This window comes from Triturus cristatus, chromosome 7 (assembly GCF_964204655.1).
Source record: "Triturus cristatus chromosome 7, aTriCri1.1, whole genome shotgun sequence".
In the NCBI taxonomy this organism is placed as follows: Eukaryota; Metazoa; Chordata; class Amphibia; order Caudata; family Salamandridae; genus Triturus; species Triturus cristatus.
In genome coordinates this window covers 21,950,487-21,977,503 of record NC_140590.1, presented here as the reverse complement: position 1 = coordinate 21,977,503, position 27,017 = coordinate 21,950,487, and the positions used below count along the sequence as shown (strand labels likewise).

The following is a 27,017-nucleotide window of genomic DNA, read 5'->3' as shown; positions in this document are numbered from 1 at the left end:
TGAGATTAAGCGTAAAATTACCTAATCCATATACTTCATTTTCTAGATCAGTTCCTGTTCTTTTGGGATGACTCTCCTTGTCAGGGTAGCAGACTTTGAGTAAAACTAGGTTCAGGTTTCCCCATACCCAATTGTCTTGATAAACTACTGAGTTTGAGTCTAAGGAATTGATTAAACTAAACCATGCTCCACAGGAGCCATTGTGTGTGAACGGATATGGAAAGAGAGGCAGAATTCCCTTATAGTTCTGATAGGGAGGGAGTCGGCCACATATCCAACAATTTGTAGCATTACTAGTCTGATGGGCATGATGTAACATACTAATAAAAGTGTTATTGCGCAGCGCAAATCTATAGGACAACTCATGCGGGGGTAATTCACTAAAAGAATGTTCAGCAGTAACATTGTAAACATGTTTAGAAATAGGACAATATATGTGCAACAATATACTTGCAGCGATTATTATAAGACTTAAGAAAAACAAAATTAATAACGTCACTGTGCAATGACTACGCAGTGATTTACAGTACGCATGTTGTTTCAACATTTTTCGGTTTCTTTCTCTATTCAGGTCTAGGGGATACATGTCAGAGACAAATTCAACCGATTCACCTTGGAGAGGACTTAAACAATCAAATTGTCTGACTTACTAGACCGTAATTTTAATTTGTATTGTTCCTTATCACTTGGTTCAACCAAAGGGAGCTTTGAGTCAATAGGTGAAGACACACAAGGTGTGACGTTTACATCTGACGGTAGTCCATGAAATTTCTTGATATGACTTGAATGCAACCAGCCTTTGCGACCTTCGATCTTCACGGCTGTCCTCGTGGTGAGCAGTACAAGTTGCGGTGATTTCCACCTAGGATCCAGCTGAGTCTTTCGGTCAAAATTTCGCACTAACACCAGGTCCCCGGGAACTACGTCATGGGGTTTCACCTCGGTGTTGTCAGGAAAGGCTGCAGCTACCTGTGAACGACAAGATTGTAGTGCAGACATCAAGGAAGCCAGGTAATCTGTCAGCATATTACAGTCAACATCGGTTATTTTACGGGGTATAGGCGTCCCCCACATATTTGGTGGTCTGCCAAAGATCACCTCATAAGGGGATAGCCCTGTTCGAGAGTGCGCTACCATTCTCATGTAAAAGAGTGCAACTGGTAAGGCTACTACCCAATCAACACCTTTCTCTCTACATATTTTTGACAATCTAATTTTCAGAGTTTGATTATGTCGTTCCACGAGACCTGCTGCCTCGGGGTGTCTGACACAGTGAAATTTCCATTGATAGCCTAACAAAAGTGAAACGTGTTTCATTAATTCGGATGAAAACGGCTGGCCGTTATCTGAGTAGACAACACGTGGTAAACCGTACCGTGGGAAGAATTCTCGAACTAACTGTTTGGCAGTAGTCGGGGCAGTGTAATCTGAAACTGGGTAGGCTTCGGTCCAACGGGAAAGAGCACAGACAACTACGAGAACATATTTAAATCCTCGACATCGTTCCATCTGGATGTAATCCATCTGGAGAACTTCAAAAGGGTGATCAGGAGGCTGAAATCCACCCTGTTCTACGGGAATGCTTTTACCTGGGTTAAACTGACAACATATCATACAGGTACGGACTTTTTGTTTAGCAGCTGCTCGTAAATGTTTGTTGAACCAAATGTGTTGAATGCTGTCTAGCATAGCTTTCTCTCCTAGATGCGCTGGACTATGTATCGTGTTAATGATAACTTGGTCCATAGAGTCAGGAAGAAACCATACAGATTTTTCCTTCGTCATCCATCCTTGGTCTGTTTGGATCCCTCCTAATTCAGTCCATTTCTTTATTTCATCTGGTGTAGCATGTGTCTGTATGTCAACTACGTCAAGAGCGGGATCCTTGACTGTCATGCAATGAGTCGGTGTCGGAGCTATTGTCTTTGTCATGTCAGATGTGTGAGTTTGAGCAGTCTGTTTAGCTGTTCTGTCAGCTAGATCATTGCCTTGAGAAATGATATCAGTAACTTTCGTATGAGCTTTGCATTTCATAATCGATATAGCAGTGGGTAAATGAATTGCGTCTAACAGGGCATGAATGAGGGATCCGTGCTGAATGTGGGCACCGTGAGAAGTTAAATAACCTCTCTCTCGCCACAGCACGCCGAAGTCATGTACAACTCCGAATGCATAACGTGAGTCAGTGTATATGTTGACTTTCTTATTTGTGGCTTGAATACAGGCTTGTGTCAGAGCAGTGAGCTCTGCTGCTTGAGCTGACAAGGTGGTTATACAGTTTGTTTCGATGACTTCAGTGTCTGTTGTGACTGCATACGCGGCCACTAAATCTCCTGTACTTGTTCTCATACATGAACCGTCTACATACAACGTCAGGTCTGGATCTGACAATGGGACATCTGTCAAATCTTGTCTGGGTTTCGTCGTGATAGTAATAACTTCAATACAATCATGTGCTAGTGGGTCTGTTCCGTTTACGGGCAAAAGTGTGGCAGGATTCAATGTATTACAGCGTCTGATTTCTATATGTGGCTGAAACAATGTCAATTCATAACCTGTAAGTCTTGCTATGGTCAAGTGTTGTGTTTGCGTTCGGTTCACAAGAACCTCTACTGCATGTGGTACTTGTACTGTCAATGGATGTCCTAACACTATAGCATCGCTTTGTCTGATTGCTAAAGCTGTCGCTGCCACTGATTTCAGGCACGCAGGCAAAGCCTGGGCTACGGGATCTAATGTACTAGAGAAATAGGCACATGGTTTGTATGATCCTGCTTGTTCCTGAGTGAGTACTGACAAGGCAGTACCTTCGCGTTCTGTAACAAAGAGTGTAAAATGTTTATTGTAACATGGTGTCGCTAAAACAGGTGCTTGACATAGAGCTGTCTTTAAGCTTTCAAAAGCTTGTGTGTGTTCCTGAGTCCAAGGGAGGACAGTCGATGTGGCCGCCTCCTGTGTTGTCAACTGAATGAGTGGTTTTGCTAGGAATGCATATTGAGGGATCCACTGCCTACAATATGAAGTGAGGCCTATAAAAGCCCGCACCTCCTTTTGTGTCTTGGGTATTGGCATGTTAGCAATTAACTGAATGCGATCGGATGTAAGCTGCCTTCCCTCCTTGGACAGCGAGTGTCCAAGGTAAACAACTCGCTGGACACAGAATTGCAGCTTAGAAGGGGACACCTTGTGCCCCTTTTCGGCTAGAAATTGTAAAACCGTCAGTGATGCTTTTTCACATTCAGGTTCGCTTCGGGCGGTGATCAGCAGATCATCGACATATTGAAGCAATGCAGTGTTGACTGGCATGTGTATACTGTCAAGTTCTCGTTTCAGTGCTTGGCTATAGATGCTGGGGCTTTCTGTAAATCCTTGAGGTGCGCGTGTGAATTTAAAACTTCGTCCATTTAAACTAAATCCGAACAAGTATTGGCTTTCCGGATCTATTGGGACGCTGAAAAAGGCATTCTTGAGATCAATTACAGTAAAGAACGTTGCTTTGGAATCAATGGCTGTCAGTAATGACGAGATGTCTGGGACCACAGGGAATTGTGGCACAATGCATTTGTTTAGTTCGCGCAGATCAATAACTAATCGATATACTGGCGGGGCCTTTGGATCAGTTCGTTTAAGAATCGGAATTATCGGGGAATTACATACATTGGAGTCTGTTTCCACAACCACTCCTTGGGCAATAAGCTTGTCAATGATTTGCAGTAAAGCCACTACAGCATCTGGGGGTAACTTGTATTGTCGTATTCGTGGTAGTACCACTCCTGCCTTTAGTGTGACTCGATATGGAGTAATGTTCATGCAACCAACATCTGTAGGGCCTTGTGCCCATAAATGTATAGGTAAATTCTGCAGTCGGTGATCCATGTCTCGAGACACATAGTGCCCTTTGAAATCACGTAAAAACAATCGTACTCCTTCCGGAGAGCAGCATATTATAGCTCCTAGAGCTTTCAATGTTTTTATACCTAACAAGTTTTCTGGACATGATTTAGTAAGCAATAAATCTGTAGTTCGTGTCAAGGGTCCAATCGTAAGTGGAAGAGGCTGTGATACTTCATTAACAATAGGTTTTCCTGAAAAACCAAGGGAAATATTCTGTGAGCCTGAGAGGGGTGCCCCTGGAACTTCACTACGTTTTATGGTTGTTCGGCTTGCCCCTGTATCAAGTAAAAATGTTCTATCTTGGCCTAATAGTTCACTGTGTACATAAGGTCCTTCTTGATCTACAGGGACCTCGATAAGGGGTAAGTCAACTTCCCTCTCTAGGCTGTTTCATGAGTATCGTTGATAATCAGGATAGTCATACTGTGCGGTCTGGTACATTTGTCGTGTCGTTGTTTGTGTGGCAGCAATAGGCTGCGGTGGTGGAGCTGGCATAGACTGTTGCGGAGCTGGCATGGACTGTGCATGCTGCGGGGCTCCTTGTTGGTTCTGATCCTGTCTAGGTGGCCGTGGTCTTTCCTGTGTTTTACCTGTGGCAATATTATGTTTTAAGACTGGACAATCGTGTATATAATGACCTGGCTGCTTACAATAGTTGCATGTCCCTTTTACAGAACCTGCTGAATCACTGGACTGTGTCATACCCTTTTTATGACCGTCAGCTGGAACTGTCTGGGAGACTAGCATTTTCATTTTCGTGTCTTTCATGCGTCTTTGTTCATGTTCTTGTTCCTCCCTAATTCTATTGTGGTGGTACTGTAGCATTTGTAACATTTGTGACGGAGTGTTACCTTGCCAGGTACTCTCAAATTTCAATACTCTATTCTTCACTTGGGGCAAGGAATTTTCAACTAATTTTGTCACAAACAGATGTGGATATGACTCGCTACTTGCTTTTATGCCACTATTTATACCAAAACATTTTTCAAATCGGGCATAGAAATCACTAGTGTCTTCATCTTGCTTTTGTTTACAGGCTGAGATTGCACCCCAGTCTTCCTTTTTCGTAGTTAATAAACGTGGCAATACCTGTACTAATAAACCTGGTAACATTTTAGTCTTTTCCCCAAGCCCTGAACCTGGACCTCGGGCTCTTTCTTCTGTTTCTAATGCTGTCCAGTCTATCTTTTGGTCTCCCACCTCCCAATCTTTTTCCTTGAGTTTTTCATAAATGCCAGCAGGCATTAATACCTTTAATATTTTCATAATGTCGGGATAGGTATACTCTCCCATGAGCAACATGTCTTTAATTTCTCGGTGGAAACCCGCTGGATCTTTGTCATGACTGGGTACCACTTTCTTCATTTCTAATAATTCTATTTTAGATATGGGTGCGTATACAAATACACGTTTAAACTCATTGTCTGCACCTTTTATTGGGTGTACTTCGCGTAAGGGATTCTGTCTATCCATATAATACGTCGTTCTTTCCTTGATGGGTAGTGAGACATGTTCTGGGCATACAAAGAGAATGTACTGCTTTCTGGATTCTAGTATTTCTCTAATTAACTCGGTACCTGAACCTCTCCATCTATTCGTGAGTAATTCAGTCAATATATCAGGTAAGGAACCAGGATCGGAGTGTTGGCTTTTATATAATATAAGGAGTTGTTGAATCATGTAGATCCCAGCTAAACGCTGTTCATCTGGGGTGAGGTTCAAAAACATGTGTGCTAGTGTATCATCACCATATTTTCCGGGACTGTCAACCCAGTGAACGGCTGACCTGGCTAATTCTTGTTCGTCCATAGAATCGAGTATATGATAACCCCTTCGTTCTCGGAGTAATTTGTCAGCGGCTTGGAACGAATGTTCGGGGGACCTTATATTTATTATAGGTGTTTGGAAATTCCTGTTATTATCTGGACGTATCGGACGTATCGGATCAGTAAAGCATCTAGTATTATTACAAGATCTTCCTCTCCCTACATAGGCCATGGTTTCTGACTGTCCTGCGGGTAATTCTAATCCTTCTTCCTCCTCGTTTTGTTCAGGCTGGTCTACCGCTAATCTTTCTTCGTGTATTCGTTCTATTTCTTTGCGGATCTTTCGGCACATAGCTACTATACTTAATAGTCTATCATGTTTCCCCTCTGATATGTTCTGGCTCCATTTGGTGAGAATTCGCATTGCTTCCGGATTTACCCCCGGCCGGTCTTGATTTCTGATCACACAATTTATGAGGAAACGTAACAGTTCCCCCTGTATCTCCACTTTCTGGTATTCCATAGCTCTGTTAATACTTTCAGAATCTCGCCCTGACTGGACAAAATGATATATATTCTCTAAATGTGTAGTCATTCCTGGTAGCTTCCCTAAATACATTGCAGCTCGTCGGATACGTAATGATGCCAGGAGCATTTCGTCCTTTCGCACAGGGTCGTATCTACAATCTACAAGAAGTTCCTTAAGCGTGTGGGGAGTTACAAGTTTGGGCGTACGTTGATGTGCTAATTCTTGAAAGGTAAGTTTATGTATTCTGGGTGGCGTGGAAAAAATGTTTGTTGTACCTCCGGTAGCACCGTCTGGGGTTCCGGGCGTGAAAGGATTCGTTGAACGTGATATAGCAACCATAGGTGTGGGCACAGCTGTAGAAGCAGCTGTAGGAACGGATGTAGAAACAGCTGTAGAAACAGATGTGCTTGCCGGAACTTGTGTCGGAATTTGTTGTTGCAGAGGTACAGACGCAGAGTCTTGGCGTTGACCCCCCTCGGCAGACGATCTGTGTGGTGCGGTGTTAACATACTCGGGAGCTGCATCGTCTAAATAAGAGGAAAGGAAAACATCTTCTGCGGTTCTGGGATGCCCTTTAGGGTGTACTTTTATTGGAAACAATGGGGGTGGCAAGTCTTTTGGTATTTCCGGAGTAGCCTTAGGTAACCCTTCGGCCAGAAGTGGATACATGCCATTCATAAGGGCATTTCTTTGTCTGTCTACTTGTTCTGATTTTACTCGTGTACCTTCTTCAATTAATACATTTTCTCGGACTTTATTTGAATTCTCCTTACTTTTCTCTTCCTGTCTGAGTGCTTTTTCTGTACGTCTATGGGATTCTTTACGCCATAACTCAACGGCGTCTTTCTGTGACTGTCTAGCTTTCCTTTTCCATAACTCTTCCTCTACTTTCATGATGCAATCCGCATCCCAGGTCCCAGCTGCGGGCCACCTCTGATTTTCTGGTAATTCCTTGGTGTAGTCTACCCATAAATCAAGAAATAATATGGCGTCTAGGCCATGTTTATGATACATGAAGTACCCTGGAGTGTCCCTAGGAGGAATGGGAACAGCTTCTTCGAGTACCCCTTTTCTAGTTTTGATCTGTCTTAATTTCGAAAAGAGCGGCATATTGAGGACTGATCTGATACCTGATTTTTGAACACACTTAATACAATAAAACACAATAATGAACAGTCATTCACACCACAATATGCAGAACGTATCTAAAACATTTAACATTTAGCGTTTAACAGTTAACGAACAATAACGATGGCCATTAGGGAACTAGTCACTTAACATACTTGACATACTAGATATACTGCTAAACAGTACAGATATACTGCTGAAACAGTGCAGACCGGATTTGTGTACCCAAACCCGTCTTGACCGGCACAACCTATGTGCACGTCAGAACGCCTCCCCGGCAATGGTACTCACCGGGTAGCTCGGAACAGAAGGCCTCGGAACGGAACTGAACTGAACTGGACCGGACTGGACTCGACTCGGGACTTCGGAACTTCGGAACCTGGTGGGACTCTGTATACCTCGGATCTTGCTCTCTCAGCTAGGCTCTGGTCGGGATACTTCGCACTTCTCACCGCCTCGTCTGGGTGTTGATCGCAGCCTCAGTCGCCCCCGCTTGACCGGAGGGAGATACAGGAAATCCTGCTGGTACGCGTTGTTGTCCGTCCAGCTGTGGCAGGAGACCGGGCCTGCAACGCACCTCCGGCGCGTGAGATGAGAAAGTGTCCCTGTTCGGGCGCCAATCATGTGGTAAATAATTTAATTACCGGTACTTAATTTGATGCGGAAAGTTATTAAAAATAGCTCAGTAAAATAAGAGGCAGAATCCGTGGTATTAGAGGTTCGGAAAGGGCTTTATTCCAAGAACAATTCGAATTGTGGACTTCAGATTCCATCACCACGGAGGTTCAGGAAGTGAAGAGCAATACATTATTGACAAGTAATCACTTTTATAGAAAAGGCATTAAAGTTAAACAGATGCAAGAGGCGTAACAATTGATAACAGAGATAAAACCATACATGCGTAACTAAAATAGGCGTAACTGGGCGTTAACAAGAAAAACGTCATTAGGTATGATGTCACAATGGGTGGTTCCATGAAAGGATTTCGCAATGTCAGCAGAAATACTTGGCAGAAATGCGCGCGCAGCAGCATGACGTGTGATTGACGTGCAACTAGGGGGTGAAGGGGACTTGACATTTAGCTCTACATGTGGAGACAAAAAGTCTGGGGGGTCAAGTCAACCTAATCCCAAATCATATCTAACATCCTATGTTTAAAGAACTATGTTATCCACAAGGGAAGGGCTCTCGAACAAAATCTATTCTATACTGACTGTGAGTGCGTGTACAAGCGTCTAAGTGTCTACGTGAGATGCGAGGGGCAGAAATCTTCCATGGTAACAGGGCCATGAATTACTTGCATGAAGACAGAGAAGCCGGGCCCTTAGCTCGGTAGCTGGAAGGATGTTTACCTAAACTACTAGACAGGAATGCATTGGATGAGGAGCGGAGCAGATAATCTTGAAGGTGAAATACAGTTTTTGGCAGGCAGACAGGTCGAGTCAGGCACCGTTAGCCGCGCAGGGAGTGGGACAAAGTTCATGGATACAGATGCGAGCTCAGACTGGAGCTGTCAGAGGTAGAAAACAGAAAAAGGCTTGATGGTAGCATTCGGGGCCTACTCGCCTGAACTGCAAAATGGAGTAACTGAGCCACATAAAGTCGGTGGCCTTTCGTACTTAGGAATCGAATATCCGGCCCATTCTTGGCGGGTCTGAAAGAGGACATGTTGACGGTGGACGCACATGTGTTTGCGTCTTCATAACTGGAACTGGAGGGAACATACATGTACTTGTAGCATGTACATGGAACCGTTGGGGTCCAAGATAGGGGACATAACTGATCATAAAAATCCATATTTCCACAAGGGGAGGCCTGGACAATAGGTTTCCTGTCACAGGGAGGTGTAATCGCCTCCCCAGACAGGCAGATGTGTATTGGGGCTGGGCGGGAGCACTCTCTGGTGCTTTGAAGTCCTGTACTGGGGGCACACTTGGTGTCCCTGTGCATAGTCCAGTTCAAACCAGTTGCAGGCGCTACCTTCCCCTGCTCTGGCATGAAACTGGAGAAAGGAAATGGATGTAACCACCCCTCTTTCAAAACCCTCCCATAGGTGGGTCCCCAGAGTATGCCCAACCCCCTATCTTAGTATAAGTATAGGAACCCAGTCCTTGAGACTTTAGATTTCCCTGGATGAAACTCTGCAACATATATCCTGGACCTTCGACTTTCTATTTCGACTAGAAGACTGAATAAATCTCCCTTGGCGTCAAGGAGTGACTCCCCTGCCTGGCAGGCACCAATGAAGCAACTGTCCGGTCTACAACTCTGAAGCTCCAGCCCGGACGCCGAAGCCTTTGCATCACCAGAGGTGGATTGCCAGACTTCCCCGAGGCTACCCTGAGTCCACAGCAAAGCTGAGGCTCGTGGCTATCGTGGGCGATGTGGAACCGTGACCCCTGGACACCGTGAACTTTTGCCGGTTCCTCATCTTCCTGGCCCTTCTCAAAGGTGTGCTTTGGGCTCCGAGTAGCCTCAACCTTGGGCACCTTCTGCACCGAAGATCTCTGGCCTCCACTCCACGAGTGACCCGTGGGCCAGTTTCCAGTGCGACTGCTCGAGGCTCCTTTGCGATCGCTAGCCCGCTGGCTAGTGGGTCCTCACGAAGGCAACTCCTTTTCTGCTTGGGCTTTCCTGGTTGCTCCAGACATGCCCTGGCTTATCCTTGCTGGGTGAGTCTCCCAGACCTTGCTGGTCTGCACCGACGTCTTTCTTCTATTTCCACTTGACTTGCCGTTGCCAAGGATTATTGGGTCCATTCTGATCGCTGACACTGCAACACTCAACAGACTTTGTGGGACAGCTCGAATACACCTCCTGGTTGTCGTCGACGCCTCTTGGACCTCGTGGCTGAAGAGTCAAGACACTCGTCAACTCACCTGAAGCCCCCGACATATGTGGGCATTGGACTATCATGCCCATGGTCACTGGTAAGTGACCCAGACTCTGTCCCCTCTGCTTTCAGGTTCTTTCCATCCTCGATCCGGGCTCAGATCTCTTCTGACACTTCTCCTCTTCATGGCAGCAGCACTTCTTTGCCAGCTTCCATTGAAAGCAGCGCCCCGACCCGACACCAAAAGACACCTATGCACCGGCTTCCCTGAATGAGGTAACTCGAGTACTCCGGTGCTCCCGTGGGTGTTGGCCCTAGACACCTCTAGGTCCAAAAGGGTTTGCTTGTAGTCATCCTCTTAGTGTCCTTAACTTGTAGTTTTCCAACCGCGACTTTCCCCATAGAAGTCAACGGCGATTCGCACCTGAGTTCTAACACTGCACGCGTCCCCCTGGGTCCCCTACATCACTACCTTGGGTGGTTCCTTGGGGCCCAAATACTTGTAAAGGCTCTAGGCCTTATGTCTAGTTCAGTCGTGGTTCTTATACCACTTTATTGGTATATGGTTTGGTACGCCCCTAGGGCCCAAACGTGTATTTTTGCTTTTTCTGTTGACTACTGACTTGTAACTTAAGTACTTCGAACTCCAGCCTCATAAAGAGACTAGAGGGGTGTGTCTTATCTTAAATACTTATATTTTGAATATATACCTGGTGTGGTTGTCCTTTCATTTGGTCATTCAAGAGATTATAGACTGGTAAAACAAGCTGCTTTACAATCCTTCAAGACTTAGCCTGAAGGCTGCTTTCCATAGCTACCAATAGGATAGCTTTCAATAAAGGTTGTCTTTAACCTATCACCATAAGGGGTTGTTTGAACTGGTACAGGGTGCCTACTTTAATTAGTGCACAGTATATACCAGGCCAACTTCTCACATCAGGGTAAGGGGCTACACTCCTAAAATAACCCCTGCTCACCCCCTTGGTAGCTTGGCACGAGCAGGCAGGCTTATCTCAGAGGCAGTGTGTAAAGCATTTGTGAACACATACAGTAATACAGTGACAACACTGCAGATGGACACCACACAGGTTGTATTATAAAAATAAGTATTTTCTTATAGACAACACTAGACCAAATGACAAAAATCCACAATACTGTACTTAAAAATCGACTCTCAAATAGTAGAAAATAGCTCAGTTCTCTCAAGTTGTAAATACGACACTTTATTCTCAAAGTACCTTGGATGCGTAACGCAGTGCAAACAAAAGGAGTCGCAGGGAAGGTGATGCGTTGGTTCCTTACTGCTGCGTAGGGTAGTTGATGCTCGCTTCCTTAGTGTTTGGAGAGGTGATGCGTCAGTTTCTTTCTGCTCTCTGGTACGATGTGACACGATGGCGCCTCAATGTGATACTTCTCCCCGGTGCAATATGACAAAAGGGCGTCTTGGTTACGATGCGACAACGTTGATGCGATGCTTGCACGCCCGACGGCTGTGCGGTGACTCGATGATATTTGGAGCTGCGACAGGCCCTGCGATGCGTTTCTCCGGTGATGCGACGGTGACATCTGCGGCGGCGGCACACTTCTCCGGGGACGCGCCGCGCTTTGGTGATGCGATGGCGACAGCGGCATACAAGGCAATGACAGAATGAAAACAACAAGGTCATTCATTCCTTGCAACATCACACTACTAGAAAGACGAGCTCTTAAGGCAATAAAAAGTGATGAGTCTCTAATACTGAAACCGCCTGACAAAGGCGGGGGAATCGTGGTACAAGAACGTAAAGATTATGAGATAGAGATCCTTAAAAAATTGGTGAGACAAAGCACTACAGGATACTACGTACCAACCCCCTCACAGAAATCTGTAATGAGATTCTACAAGTCACTACTGTGGGTAGAGAACAGGGTTATAGCCCTAAGAGAGAGTTTATATATATGATATATGCTGTCCAATAGTTTTAGTGGGCACCTTGTATCAGTCCAAACCACCCCTTATGGTGAATGGTTAAAGACAACCTTAATTGAAAGCTATCCTAGTGGTAGCTGTGGAGAGCAGCCTTCAGGCTAAGTCTTGAAGGATTGTAAAGCAGCTTGTTTTACCAGTCTATAATCTCTTGAATGATCAAATGAAAAGACGACCACACCAGGTATATATTCAAAATATATGTATTTAAGATAAAACACACTCCTCTACTCTCTTTATAAGACTGGAGTTCGAAGTACTTTGTTTACAAGTCAGCAATTATCAGTAAAAGCACAGATACACGTTTGGGCCCTAGGGGCGTACCAAACCATATACCAAAAAAGTGGTATAAGAACGACGACTGGAATAGACACTAGGCCTAGAGCCTGTAGAATCTCTGGGACCCCAAGGAACCACCGAAGGTAGTGACACAGGGGCCCACGGGGACTGTATGCAGTGTGTAAACACAACCCCAGGTTCCCGTTATCTTCTATCGGCAATGTTGAGGTTGGAAATTTAAAGATTAGGGACACTTCTAATCGAGTCAGGACCAAACCCTTTTGGACTTAAGAAGTTCTAGGGCTAGCACCCACGGGAGCACTGGAGTACTCGAGTTACCTCACCCAGGGAAGCCGGGTGCATCGGTGTTTTTTGGTGTCGGGTCGCGTTGTCGATTTCAATGGGAGCCTGCAAAGAACTGCTGCTGCCGTGAAGAGGAGAAGTGACCAAAGAGATCCAAGCCTGGATCTAGGATGGAAGGAACCTGAAAGTAGAGGGGACAGAGTCTGGGTCACTAGCCAGTGACCAAGGGCAGGATGGACAAATGCCCACAGATGTCAGGTGCTTCAGGTGAGTTGATGGGTGTCTTGACTCTTCAGCCACGAGGTCCAGGAGGTGTCAACGAAGTCCATGAGCCGGAATCGATCTGTCCCACAAAGTCTATCGAGTGCTGCGGTGTCGGCGACCAGAATGGACCCAACAAGCCTTGGCAACGGCAAGTCACTGGAATTCAGAGAAAGGACTGCGGTGCAGACCAGCAAGGTAGGTAGGACTCACCCAGCAAGGGTAAGTCAGGGCTTGTCTGGAGCAACCAGGAAAGCCCAATTAGAAAAGGAGTTGCCTTCGTGGGGACCTGTTAGACAACGGGCTAGTGATCGCGAAGGAGCCTCAAGCAGTCGCACTTGAAGCTGGCCCATGGGTCACTCGTGGAGTGGAGGCCAACAATCTTCGGTGCAGGAGTTGCTCAAGGGTGGGGCTACTGGGAGCCCAAAGAACAACTTCGAGGAGGACCAGGAAGATAGTGTTGCTGCAAAAGTTCACGCTGTCCAGGGGTCACGGTTCCACGTCACCCACGATAGCCACGGGCCTCAGCTTTGCTGTGGACTCAGGGTAGCCTCAGAGAAGTCTGAAAATCCACATCTGGTGATGCAAAGACTACAGCGTCCGGCGGGAGCTTCAGCGATGCAGAACGGTCAGTTGCTTCTTTGGTGCCAGCCAAGCAGAGAAGTCACTCCTTGACCCCAAAGGAGATTTCTTCAGTCTTCTAGTTAAAGTAGAACGTCGAAGGTCCAGGATAAATGTTGCAGAGTTTTGTCCAGGGTAATCTAAAGTCCTAGGGACTGGATTCCTATACTTATAGTAAGTTTAGGGGATGGACTAACTCTAAGGCCCCACCTATGGGTGGGCTTGGAAAGAGGGGTGGTTACTCCCATTTCCTTTGTCCAGTTTTGCGCCAGAGCAGGGGCAGGTAGCCCCTGCAACCAGTTTGAACTGGGCTATTCACAGGGACAGCAAACGTGACCCCAGTGCAGGACTTCAAAGCACCAGAGAGTGCTCCCGCCCAGCCCCAAAACACATCGGCCTGTCTGTGGAGGAGGTCACACTTCTCTTCGACAGGTAACCTATTGTCCAGGCCTCCCCTGCCGGAGTTTCGGTCAGCAGCAGGAGGCCAGACCCGTGTCTGTGGCAGAGGCATCCATTTTGTGAGGCCAGGGCTCAGGAAAGTCCTACCGGGTTTGACCAGTGTGAACATGTCTTTCCCTCTAGAAGGGTGGAATGCTACCCCTGCTGCCTCGGGGAAGTCTGGAAATCTGCCTCTGGTGATGCAGAGACTTCGGAATCCGACGGGAGCTTCAGCAATGCAGACCGGTCAGTTGCTTTTTTGGTGCCTGCCAAGCAGGGGAGTCATTCCTTGACCCCAAAGGAGATTTCTTCCGTCTTCTAGTTGAGATAGAAAGTCGAAGGTCCAGAATATATGTTTCATGTGCAGTGGCATCCATTTTGTGATGCCAGGGCTTTGAAAGGATTTAACCGGGTTTAGTCAGTGTGAACATATCTCTCCCACTAGAAGGGTGGAATGCTACACCCGCCGCCAGAACTGGCGAGGGGGGGGGGTTATATTCCAAAGCGTTTGACACCAAACACGACCTGTTTTGATGCAGCCATTCCAAAGTTAGCATTTACCGCGAGGTTATAATGCACTTAAGAGTATATGGTATGGCTGTATCACAGAACAGACATAAGGAAGTATTTCCGAAAGCTGCAGAGGGGCTCAGCTCAGCTCCTTCTCACATAAAACCAAGCACTCTGCCTTCAGGATTTTCAAGGCCTGCCTTAGGAGTGGCTTATAGGTTTTATGTGTCTGTAAATTTGCATGGATATAGATAGCCTATACCACTGTAAGGGGTGCAAGCACACCCTTACCCAGGCTGCAGGAACAGACCTGTGGTGCCATTTTGGAGAGCTTCCCATGGGTGGCATAATATATACTGCAGCCCCTGGCAGGCCTCTGAGGTACCTATGCCCTAGGTACATAGTATACCATGTACTAGGGGCTTAAAAGGCACTCCAGAATCCAATTAGATATGTACCTAATGTCCATGGAAACCATTTTAGAGAGGAAGCAGCTAGGCTGTGGTCCTGATTAGCAGGGCCACAGCCAGACTAAGGTTGAAAAACAGTGAAACACCCGCAAAAAGTGGGGGTACCCATGTGAAGCAGATCCTCAGAGTCTATGATTTGTAATGAAAGGGCATCCTTCTATTACAAAATACTCCCCTTAGTCTGAATTTAGAACGTTTCTTACTTTAAATATGTGCTGTACAGTGAAGCGTGCATGCAAAGTCCGAAAAAATAGAATGAAATAAAAGCATTTCTCCTTGTTAACCTATTTCAAAGGCTGCTATTTTTTTCAGCAAACCCCTGTCTCCCTTATTTAATAGATAGGGTTTTGAATCAAAAACTATGGGTGGTTGCATGAGAAACCCCATGTACCACCCATGGAACATCCCTTCGGCGCCAAGTAATGCAAAGTACAACTACCTGCTGCTTTGCGTCACTTTTGTGATGCAGTCAAGGTGCAAAATCTTAGTGTGAGTGACACCAGGCTCCGTGCAGCTACTAACATACCTTAATACATAAAACCATACAGAGAACAGGGTGCTGCGTTGACAGGTTACATGGCGAGTGACAGTGGCCTGAACATGGATTTAATGCCATGAAGTTATTAGGAGAACAGGGCGCCGTCAGATTTTACATGGTAAATGAGAGTAGGTAAGGAGCAGGCGAGTGGTTTTAATACCCTGAACCCATCAAGAGATGGTGTGCCGCTGTCAGAGGTTACCTGATACCCTGAACAATGCCAGCTTTAGTGCAGTGCGACCGGTGCTGTCACACCTGGTGCCAAGCTCTTGTGGGCGCTCTTTGCATGACAGGCTTTGTGAAGGTAAGAGCAGCCTACAGAGATCTTAAGGATGGCATATCCTATACACAAATGTATATATGTGTGTCTCTTTTTAATGTAGTGAGTGTGCTTTTTTGTACGTATGAGAATATGTTTTAAAACTGTATTTGCATGTTTTCTTTATTAGCCCTGAAGAAGTCTCTTTGTGAGACGAAACACGTTGGCTATGGTCTTCTTATTTTTAAATGAACTAAATAAAGACAATTCCTTTTCAGAAATCAACATCTGGGATCTGGACATCTTCTTGTGTGCTCACTGTTCCTTTGATATTGATATTGCTTGTTATAATTGTTGAATAGTACTTAACCTTTTGTGTTTAATAGAGATCTTTGCGTGATGACCTTTGTCTTAGGATAATAACAACAGCATGATAACTCTGGTGGTTAATGCACTTGACAGAGAGATGTGTGATTTGTCTAGTCAAGCAGCATAGAGGGTTACTGTCCATCTTGTTACATGCACAACACACAATTGCATTTTATCTAGATAGCTCAGTGTGAGGCTGCTTTTCTCATAGAGATCCTTGCGTTACTTTCCATTCATAAGCCACAATCCTTCCAGTATGGCACAATAAGCTATGAACTGGAATCAAAGCGCTGCATTCAAATTGCAAGCATAAGTTTAGAACCGTATTGTTTTTTTGTCAATCTTTGGTTATTCTAAGATTGATAAAAAGGATTGTTTTATGTAGAAAAACAATTTCAGTCACATAACACCATCAATCATTGTGTCATGTTTCAAATCCTGAGGTCATGGTGAGGATTTACTAACACTTTGCACCTGGTTTGTGTCACAAAATTGAATGAAACTTGGTGCAAAGAGTTGTTTTGGGGTTTACTTTCCAGCGCAAAATCTGAATTGTGCAAGAATGGAGCCCTAAAGTGAGTTCACCTTTGCATCAAGTAGGCGCAACGTAGGTGGTACACGGGCATTCCACCTATGGATTCTGAGGCTAGGAACTTTAAAAGAAAAGGATTTGCATAAAAAAATGATGATTCGTGGTGGCAGGCTTGAAGTTGGAGATAATATTTATTCTCTCCAAATCCTTGCGCAGCAGCTTATTTTTAGGGAGTGAATGCAGACAGCATTTTAAATGAAAGTGATCCGAGTTTACTTTTTAAAGTAATATATAGGGAGGTGATTAATTATAGGAAGGATGGTTCCAATCCTCTAAGCCCCTCCAAGGATTGGCACTTGTATATATCTCAAATCTACAGAATTTGGCTGTCGCTCAGTGCAACCCATCCTTCAACCCTCTTTGTTCCCCTGGGACACTAACTCACTTGGGGTATGTTCCTGCTCCTGTCTCAGCGCCTCTCTGTCTCTGTTCTTGATTGACAGAGAGTGGTTCTGTCACTTCACTTCCCTGGGGTATGTTCCTGCTCCTGTCTCAGTGCCTCTCTGTCTCTGTTCTTGATCGATAGAAAGTGGTTCTGTCACTTCACTTCCCTGGGGTATGTTCCTGCTCCTATCTCAGCGCCTCTCTGTCTCTGTTCTTGATCGATAAAGAGTGGTTCTGTCACTTCACTTCCCTGGGGTATGTTCCTGCTCCTGTCTCAGTGCCTCTCTGTCTCTGTTCTTGATCGATAGAAAGTGGTTCTGTCACTTCACTTCCCTGGGGTATGTTCCTTCTCCTGTCTCAGTGCCTCTCTGTCTCTCTTCTTGATCGATAAAGAGTGGTTCTGTCACTTCACTTCCCTGGGGTATGTTCCTGCTCCTGTCTCAGTGCCTCTCTGACTCTCTTCTTGATCGATAGGGAGTGGTTCTGTCACTTCACTTCCCTGGGGTATGTTCCTGCTCCTGTCTCAGCGCCTCTCTGTCTCTGTTCTTGATCGATAGAGAGTGGTTCTGTCACTGCCTTACCTGGGGTATGTTCCTGCTCCTGTCTCAGCGACTCTCTGTCTCTGTTCGTGATCGATAGAGAGTGATTCTGTCACTTCACTTCCCTGGGGTATGTTCCTGCTCCTGTCACATTGCCTCTCTGTCTCTGTTCGTGATCGATAGAGAGTGGTTCTGTCACTTCACTTCCCTGGGGTATGTTCCTGCTCCTGTCTCAGTGCCTCTCTGTCTCTCTTCTTGATCGATAGAGAGTGGTTCTGTCACTTCACTTCCCTGGGGTATGTTCCTGCTCCTGTCTCAGTGCCTCTCTGTCTCTGTTCTTGATCGATAGAAAGTGGTTCTGTCACTTCACTTCCCTGGGGTATGTTCCTGCTCCTATCTCAGCGCCTCTCTGTCTCTGTTCTTGATCGATAGAGAGTGGTTCTGTCACTTCACTTCCCTGGGGTATGTTCCTGCTCCTGTCTCAGCGCCTCTCTGTCTCTGTTCTTGATCGATAGAGAGTGGTTCTGTCACTTCACTTCCCTGGGGTATGTTCCTGCTCCTGTCTCAGCGCCTCTCTGTCTCTGTTCTTGATCGATAGAGAGTGGTTCTGTCACTTCACTTCCCTGGGGTATGTTCCTGCTCCTGTCTCAGCGCCTCTCTGTCTCTGTTCTTGATCGATAGAGAGTGGTTCTGTCACTTCACTTCCCTGGGGTATGTTCCTGCCCCTGTCTCAGCGCCTCTCTGTCTCTGTTCTTGATCGATAGAGAGTGGTTCTGTCACTTCACTTCCCTGGGGTATGTTCCTGCTCCTGTCTCAGTGCCTCTCTGTCTCTGTTCTTGATTGACAGAGAGTGGTTCTGTCACTGCCTTACATGGGGTATGTTCCTGCTCCTGTCTCAGCGCCTCTCTGTCTCTGTTCTTGATTGACAGAGAGTGGTTCTGTCACTGCCTTACCTGGGGTATGTTCCTGCTCCTGTCTCAGCGCCTCTCTGTCTCTGTTCTTGATCGATAGAGAGTGGTTCTGTCACTTCACTTCCCTGGGGAATGTTCCTGCTCCTGTCTCAGCGACTCTCTGTCCCTGTTCTTGATCGGTAGAGAGTGGTTCTGTCACTTCACTTCCCTGGGGTATGTTCCTGCTCCTGTCTCAGCGACTCTCTGTCTCTGTTCTTGATCGGTAGAGAGTGGTTCTGTCACTTCACTTCCCTGGGGTATGTTCCTGCCCCTGTCTCAGCGCCTCTCTGTCTCTGTTCTTGATCGATAGAGAGTGGTTCTGTCACTTCACTTCCTTGGGGTATGTTCCTGCTCCTGTCTCAGTGCCTCTCTGTCTCTGTTCTTGATTGACAGAGAGTGGTTCTGTCACTGCCTTACATGGGGTATGTTCCTGCTCCTGTCTCAGCGCCTCTCTGTCTCTGTTCTTGATTGACAGAGAGTGGTTCTGTCACTGCCTTACCTGGGGTATGTTCCTGCTCCTGTCTCAGCGCCTCTCTGTCTCTGTTCTTGATCGATAGAGAGTGGTTCTGTCACTTCACTTCCCTGGGGTATGTTCCTGCTCCTGTCTCAGCGACTCTCTGTCCCTGTTCTTGATCGGTAGAGAGTGGTTCTGTCACTTCACTTCCCTGGGGTATGTTCCTGCTCCTGTCTCAGCGACTCTCTGTCTCTGTTCTTGATCGGTAGAGAGTGGTTCTGTCACTTCAATTCCCTGGGGTATGTTCCTGCTCCTGTCTCAGTGCCTCCATGTCTCTGTTCTTGATCGATAGAGAGTGGTTCTGTCACTTCACTTCCCTGGGGTATGTTCCTGCTCCTGTCTCAGCGCCTCTCTGTCTCTGTTCTTGATCGGTAGAGAGTGGTTCTGTCACTTCACTTCCCTGGGGTATGTTCCTGCTCCTGTCTCAGTGCCTCTCCGTCTCTGTTCTTGATCGATAGAGAGTGGTTCTGTCACTTCAATTCCCTGGGGTATGTTCCTGCTCCTGTCTCAGTGCCTCTCTGTCTCTGTTCTTGATCGGTAGAGAGTGGTTCTGTCACTTCACTTCCCTGGGGTATGTTCCTGCTCCTGTCTCAGTGCCTCTCTGTCTCTGTTCTTGATCGATAGAGAGTGGTTCTGTCACTTCAATTCCCTGGGGTATGTTCCTGCTCCTGTCTCAGAGCCTCTCTATCTCTGTTCGTGATCGATAGAGAGTGGTTCTGTCACTTCACTTCCCTGGGGTATGTTCCTGCTCCTGTCTCAGCGCCTCTCTGTCTCTGTTCTTGATCGGTAGAGAGTGGTTCTGTCACTTCACTTCCCTGGGGTATGTTCCTGCTCCTGTCTCAGCGCCTCTCTGTCTCTGTTCTTGATCGATAGAGAGTGGTTCTGTCACTTCACTTCCCTGGGGTATGTTCCTGCTCCTGTCTCAGTGCCTCTCTGTCTCTGTTCTTGATCGATAGAGAGTGGTTCTGTCACTTCACTTCCCTGGGGTATGTTCCTGCTCCTGTCTCAGTGCCTCTCTGTCTCTGTTCTTGATCGGTAGAGAGTGGTTCTGTCACTTCACTTCCCTGGGGTATGTTCCTGCTCCTGTCTCAGCGCCTCTCTATCTCTGTTCTTGATAGATAGAGAGTGGTTCTGTCACTTCACTTTCCTGGGGTATGTTGCTGCTACTGTCTCAGAACCTCTCTGTCTCTTACCAGACCCCTGTCACCCCTCGGCTAAGAGAGTGGCTCTGTCACTTACCAGCTGTGTGTTTCGCCTGTAGATCAGAGTGGTTCTGCCGTACCCCGGTCCCCTGCCTTTGCCCCTCCCAGAGGCCTCTGTCACTTCCGGATCTCTGTCTGTGCCCAGGACTGACCGATGCTCTGTCGCTGCGGGGTTTTGACTCACTGGGCGTTGAGCAGGTTTGCACCTTCCATTCTCTTGGGGTTGTGAGATTCACCGACCGATGGGGCGAGTGATCTCTCTCACCTCCGAACTGCTCAGGTGTTGAAGGGGGCGGGGGGGGGGGGGGGGCGTCAAGAGTTAGGCACACACCCTCCACTGAAAACAAACTCTGAGCTCTTCGGCCCTCTCAGTGGACGCTAATAATCATTTTAAGAAACGAGAAAATACTTCCTCGTGCTCAGAACAAAGCGACGAGGAAGTTGAGAGAATAAATAAAGTAAACATTGGCAGTGCCAACCGTTTTGGACTTGGTATGATGAAAAAGGTTTTTGTGAAGCTTCACTGGCACTCAGCACAGATCAACAATGCTAAAACCACCAGGGACATTTCCAAACTCTTTAATTAGCAACGAGTGCTGAGCAACAGCAAATAAATCCAAATCCCGGGTCACTACCTCATTCTACAAATCCGACAAGAATGGGAAGACATACTGAAGATAGCTGAGTATTCACTAATGTGCACAAGATCACATGTGCTGAAGTATCGAAAGTGAGATAAGCAGAAGCCGACTCCTTTACAGTTTGGCGGACTGGACCGGCCAGCCCGTAGAGCCAAGACTGCTATCGGAGGCGCCTCCTTGTTGCATCCGTTTTGCAGTTTTATGAGTCGCGGAGCACTTGGCGCAGGACAGCTGAACACATGGGGATGGGGGGGGGGCACAGGTATCGAAAAACAAGCATTGGCATAGCCAATAGGTCTCACCTTTGGGACCTTATAAGTGTTTCGCCATGCAACAGTTGACGTTGTTGCACCAAGGAAATTGTGTCAGATAACTAAACACTTATAAGGTCCCAAAGGCGAGACCTGTTGGCTATGCCAATGCTTGTTTCCATAGTCCTGCCACTTACATTTGATAATTATTGTAAGAGCAAAGTGGGATCTGTCCTGGTGTGCACATATTGTGAAGAGTGGCTTAAATTTACTAGTTTAGTTGCTCCAAAATAATAAGCTAATCAAGAAAAAAATAGCAGGTTAAGTGTAAAGCTTGTGGGTAGGAAAGGTGGCATGTGGTCTGAGGCGACTGGCTAATGTGGGATCACAGCAGAATACCAACACATATCCAAGCTCTTGACAAATGTCATAGGGTAAGCGAAGCAACTATTATGGGGATCTGCAAAAGTTAATATATTATGCTCTATTTGTATTGCGGTGTCATAAAGTTTGTATTTTATAAATGTTGTTCGTTGTAAGTTTGTATTATCAGTTTGCGAATTACTGTGGTACTCTTGCAGGTATTTAGGGCTTCAATCCACTGGGTGTGGTGCTAACAAGCAGGTCCAGAGGTGGCCTGACAGCTGCAGCTTCCGCAATGTCACAGGATACCTTGAAACTTAACTCTGACAATAAGTAAGATCCTCCGACATGTGGCCTATGAATTGGTGGCCCACACAGCCTGGATCATCGCCCATCCGGTCTAGGAGTTTTATAAAGAAAAGTGTGACTTTAGTTAATTTGCTGTTGAAAGCACAACATCGTTTCAGTCTGCAGCCATCATTTGAGGCTACTGGTCAAACAGTGTTAGTTTCTATCGGGTACGGCTAGAAGACAGTGGTACAAGCGATCCTCTTAACTAGGTTTGAAGCATCTGCATCCCATGTATGAGAAGGGGCTTTACAAACACTTGCGTCATTCAGAGCATGCATATCTAAATCAGCTCCATGTGTGCCCACAGCGTACATCCTCACGCCGCATGCATATCTAAATCAGCTCCATGTTTGCCCACAGTGTACTACCTCACACCGCACGCATATCTAAATCAGCTCCATGTTTGCCCACAGTGTACTACCTCACGCCGCATGCATATCTAAATCAGCTCCATGTTTGCCCACAGTGTACTACCTCACGCCGCATGCATATCTAAATCAGCTCCATGTTTGCCCACAGTGTACTACCTCACGCCGCACGCATATCTAAATCACCTCCATGTTTGCCCACAGTGTACTACCTCACGCCGCACGCATATCTATATCACCTCCATGTTTGCCCACACCGTACTACCTCACGCCGCATGCATATCTAAATCAGCTCCATGTTTGCCCACAGTGTACTACCTCACACCGCACGCATATCTAAATCAGCTCCATGTTTGCCCACAGTGTACTACCTCACACCGCATGCATATCTAAATCACCTCCATGTTTGCCCACAGTGTACTACCTCACCCCGCACGCATATCTAAATCACCTCCATGTTTGCCCACACCGTACTACCTCACGCTGCATGCATATCTAAATCAGCTCCATGTTTCCCCACAGTGTACTACCTCACACCGCACGCATATCTCAATCACCTCCATGTTTGCCCACAGCGTACTACCTCACACCGCATGCATATCTAAATCAGCTCCATGTTTGCCCACACCGTACTACTTCACACCGCACGCATATCTAAATCAGCTCCATGTTTGCCCACAGCGTACTACCTCACGCCGCACGCATATCTAAATCAGCTCCATGTTTGCCCACACCGTACTACCTCACGCCGCATGCATATCTAAATCAGCTCCATGTTTGCCCACACCGAACTACCTCACGCCGCATGCATATCTAAATCAGCTCCATGTTTGCCCACAGTGTACTACCTCACACCGCATGCATATCTAAATCAGCTCCACGTTTGGCCACAGTGTACTACCTCACACCGCACGCATATCTAAATCAGCTCCATGTTTGCCCTCAACGTACTACCTCACACTGCATGTATATCTAAATCAGCTCCATGTTTGCCCACAGTGTACTACCTAACACCGCACGCATACCTCAATCACCTCCATGTTTGCCCACAGCGTACTACCTCACACCGCATGCATATCTAAATCAGCTCCATGTTTGCCCACACCGTACTACCTCACACCGCACGCATATCTAAATCAGCTCAATGTTTCCCCACAGCGTACTACCTCAGACCGCACGCATATCTAAATCAGCTCCATGTTTGCCCACACCGTACTACCTCACGCCGCTGGCATATCTAAATCAGCTCCATGTTTGCCCACAGTGTACTACCTCACACCGCACGCATATCTAAATCAGCTCCATGTTTGCCCACACCGTACTACCTCACACCGCACGCATATCTAAATCAGCTCCATGTTTGCCCACAGTGTACTACCTCACACCGCACGCATATCTAAATCAGCTCCATGTTTTCCCACAGTGTACTACCTCACGCCGCATGCATATCTAAATCAGCTCCATGTTTGCCCACAGTGTACTACCTCACGCCGCACGCATATCTAAATCAGCTCCATGTTTGCCCACAGTGTACTACCTCACGCCGCATGCATATCTAAATCAGCTCCATGTTTGCCCACAGTGTACTATCTCACGCATCATGCATATCTAAATCAGCTCTATGTTTGCCCACAGTGTACTACCTCACACCGCACGCATATCTAAATCAGCTCCATGTTTGCCCACAGTGTACTACCTCACACCGCACGCATATCTAAATCAGCTCCATGTTTGCCCACAGTGTACTACCTCACGCCGCATGCATATCTAAATCAGCTCCATGTTTGCCCACAGTGTACTACCTCACACCGCACGCATATCTAAATCAGCTCCATGTTTGCCCACAGTGTACTACCTCACGCCGCATGCATATCTAAATCAGCTCCATGTTTGCCCACAGTGTACTACCTCACGCCGCATGCATATCTAAATCAGCTCCATGTTTGCCCACAGTGTACTACCTCACGCCGCATGCATATCTAAATCAGCTCCATGTTTGCCCACAGTGTACTACCTCACGCCGCACGCATATCTAAATCACCTCCATGTTTGCCCACAGTGTACTACCTCACGCCGCACGCATATCTATATCACCTCCATGTTTGCCCACACCGTACTACCTCACGCCGCATGCATATCTAAATCAGCTCCATGTTTGCCCACAGTGTACTACCTCACACCGCACGCATATCTAAATCAGCTCCATGTTTGCCCACAGTGTACTACCTCACACCGCATGCATATTTAAATCACCTCCATGTTTGCCCACAGTGTACTACCTCACACCGCACGCATATCTAAATCACCTCCATGTTTGCCAACACCATACTACCTCACGCTGCATGCATATCTAAATCAGCTCCATGTTTCCCCACAGTGTACTACCTCACACCGCACGCATATCTCAATCACCTCCATGTTTGCCCACAGCGTACTACCTCACACCGCATGCATATCTAAATCAGCTCCATGTTTGCCCACACCGTACTACTTCACACCGCACGCATATCTAAATCAGCTCCATGTTTGCCCACAGCGTACTACCTCACGCCGCACGCATATCTAAATCAGCTCCATGTTTGCCCACACCGTACTACCTCACGCCGCATGCATATCTAAATCAGCTCCATGTTTGCCCACACCGTACTACCTCACGCCGCATGCATATCTAAATCAGCTCCATGTTTGCCCACAGTGTACTACCTCACACCGCATGCATATCTAAATCAGCTCCACGTTTGGCCACAGTGTACTACCTCACACCGCACGCATATCTAAATCAGCTCCATGTTTGCCCTCAACGTACTACCTCACACTGCATGTATATCTAAATCAGCTCCATGTTTGCCCACAGTGTACTACCTAACACCGCACGCATACCTCAAGCACCTCCATGTTTGCCCACAGCGTACTACCTCACACCGCATGCATATCTAAATCAGCTCCATGTTTGCCCACACCGTACTACCTCACACCGCACGCATATCTAAATCAGCTCAATGTTTGCCCACAGCGTACTACCTCAGACCGCACGCATATCTAAATCAGCTCCATGTTTGCCCACACCGTACTACCTCACGCCGCTGGCATATCTAAATCAGCTCCATGTTTGCCCACAGTGTACTACCTCACGCCGCATGCATATCTAAATCAGCTCCATGTTTGCCCACAGTGTACTACCTCACGCATCATGCATATCTAAATCAGCTCCATGTTTGCCCACAGTGTACTACCTCACACCGCACGCATATCTAAATCAGCTCCATGTTTGCCCACAGTGTACTACCTCACACCGCACGCATATCTAAATCAGCTCCATGTTTGCCCACAGTGTACTACCTCACGCCGCACGCATATCTAAATCACCTCCATGTTTGCCCACAGTGTACTACCTCACGCCGCACACATATCTGAATCACCTCCATGTTTGCCCACACCGTACTACCTCACGCCGCATGCATATCTAAATCAGCTCCATGTTTGCCCACACCGTACTACCTCACACCCCACGCATATCTAAATCAGCTCCATGTTTGCCCACAGTGTACTACCTCACGCCGCACGCATATCTAAATCACCTCCATGTTTGCCCACACCGTACTACCTCACGCTGCATGCATATCTAAATCAGCTCCATGTTTGCCCACAGTGTACTACCTCACGCCGCACGCATATCTAAATCAGCTCCATGTTTGCCCACAGTGTACTACCTCACGCCTCATGCATATCTAAATCAGCTCCATGTTTGCCCACACCGTACTACCTCACGCCGCATGCATATCTAAATCAGCTCCATGTTTGCCCACAGTGTACTACCTCACACCGCACGCATATCTAAATCAGCTCCATGTTTGCACACAGTGTACTACCTCACACCGCACGCATATCTAAATCAGCTCCGTGTTTGCCCTCAACGTACTACCTCACACCGCACGCATATCTCAATCAGCTCCATGTTTGCCAGCAGTGTACTACCTCACACCGCACGCATATCTCAATCCCCTCCATGTTTGCCCACAGCGTACTACCTCACACCGCATGCATATCTAAATCAGCTCCATGTTTGCCCACACCGTACTACCTCACACCGCACGCATATCTAAATCAGCTCCATGTTTGCCCACAGCGTACTACCTCACGCCGCACGCATAACTAAATCAGCTCCATGTTTGCCCACACCGTACTACCTCACGCCGTATGCATATCTAAATCAGCTCCATGTTTGCCCACACCGTACTACCTCACGCCGCATGGATATCTAAATCAGCTCCATGTTTGCCCACAGTGTACTACCTCACACCGCATGCATATCTAAATCAGCTCCATGTTTGCCCACAGTGTACTACCTCACACCGCACGCATATCTAAATCAGCTCCATGTTTGCCCTCAACGTACTACCTCACACTGCATGCATATCTAAATCAGCTCCATGTTTGCCCACAGTGTACTACCTCACACCGCACGTATATCTCCATCACCTCCATGTTTGCCCACAGCGTACTACCTCACACTGCATGCATATCTAAATCAGCTCCATGTTTGCCCACACCGTACTACCTCACACCGCACGCATATCTAAATCAGATCCATGTTTGCCCACAGCGTACTACCTCACACCGCACGCATATCTAAATCAGATCCATGTTTGCCCACAGCGTACTACCTCACGCCGCATGCATATCTAAATCAGCTCCATG

General features: G+C 46.9%; 1 protein-coding gene across 5 annotated transcripts in view; it reads right to left on the bottom strand.

The window, feature by feature from the left end:
- LOC146808711 (cell adhesion molecule CEACAM6-like) overlaps nt 1-27,017 on the bottom strand; it is a 344,246-nt gene that overhangs the window by 271,684 nt on the left and 45,545 nt on the right. For 3 of the 5 annotated variants that reach the window (XM_085615520.1, XM_085615522.1, XM_085615523.1), the window contains exon 1: nt 20,383-20,516. The exons of 1 other annotated variant lie outside the window; for it this stretch is intronic. The gene's annotated coding sequence lies outside the window, so the exon portion shown is untranslated. Of the gene's footprint in view, nt 1-20,382; nt 20,702-27,017 lie in introns of those variants that run through there. One more of the 5 variants, XM_085615524.1, reaches the window with a different exon arrangement.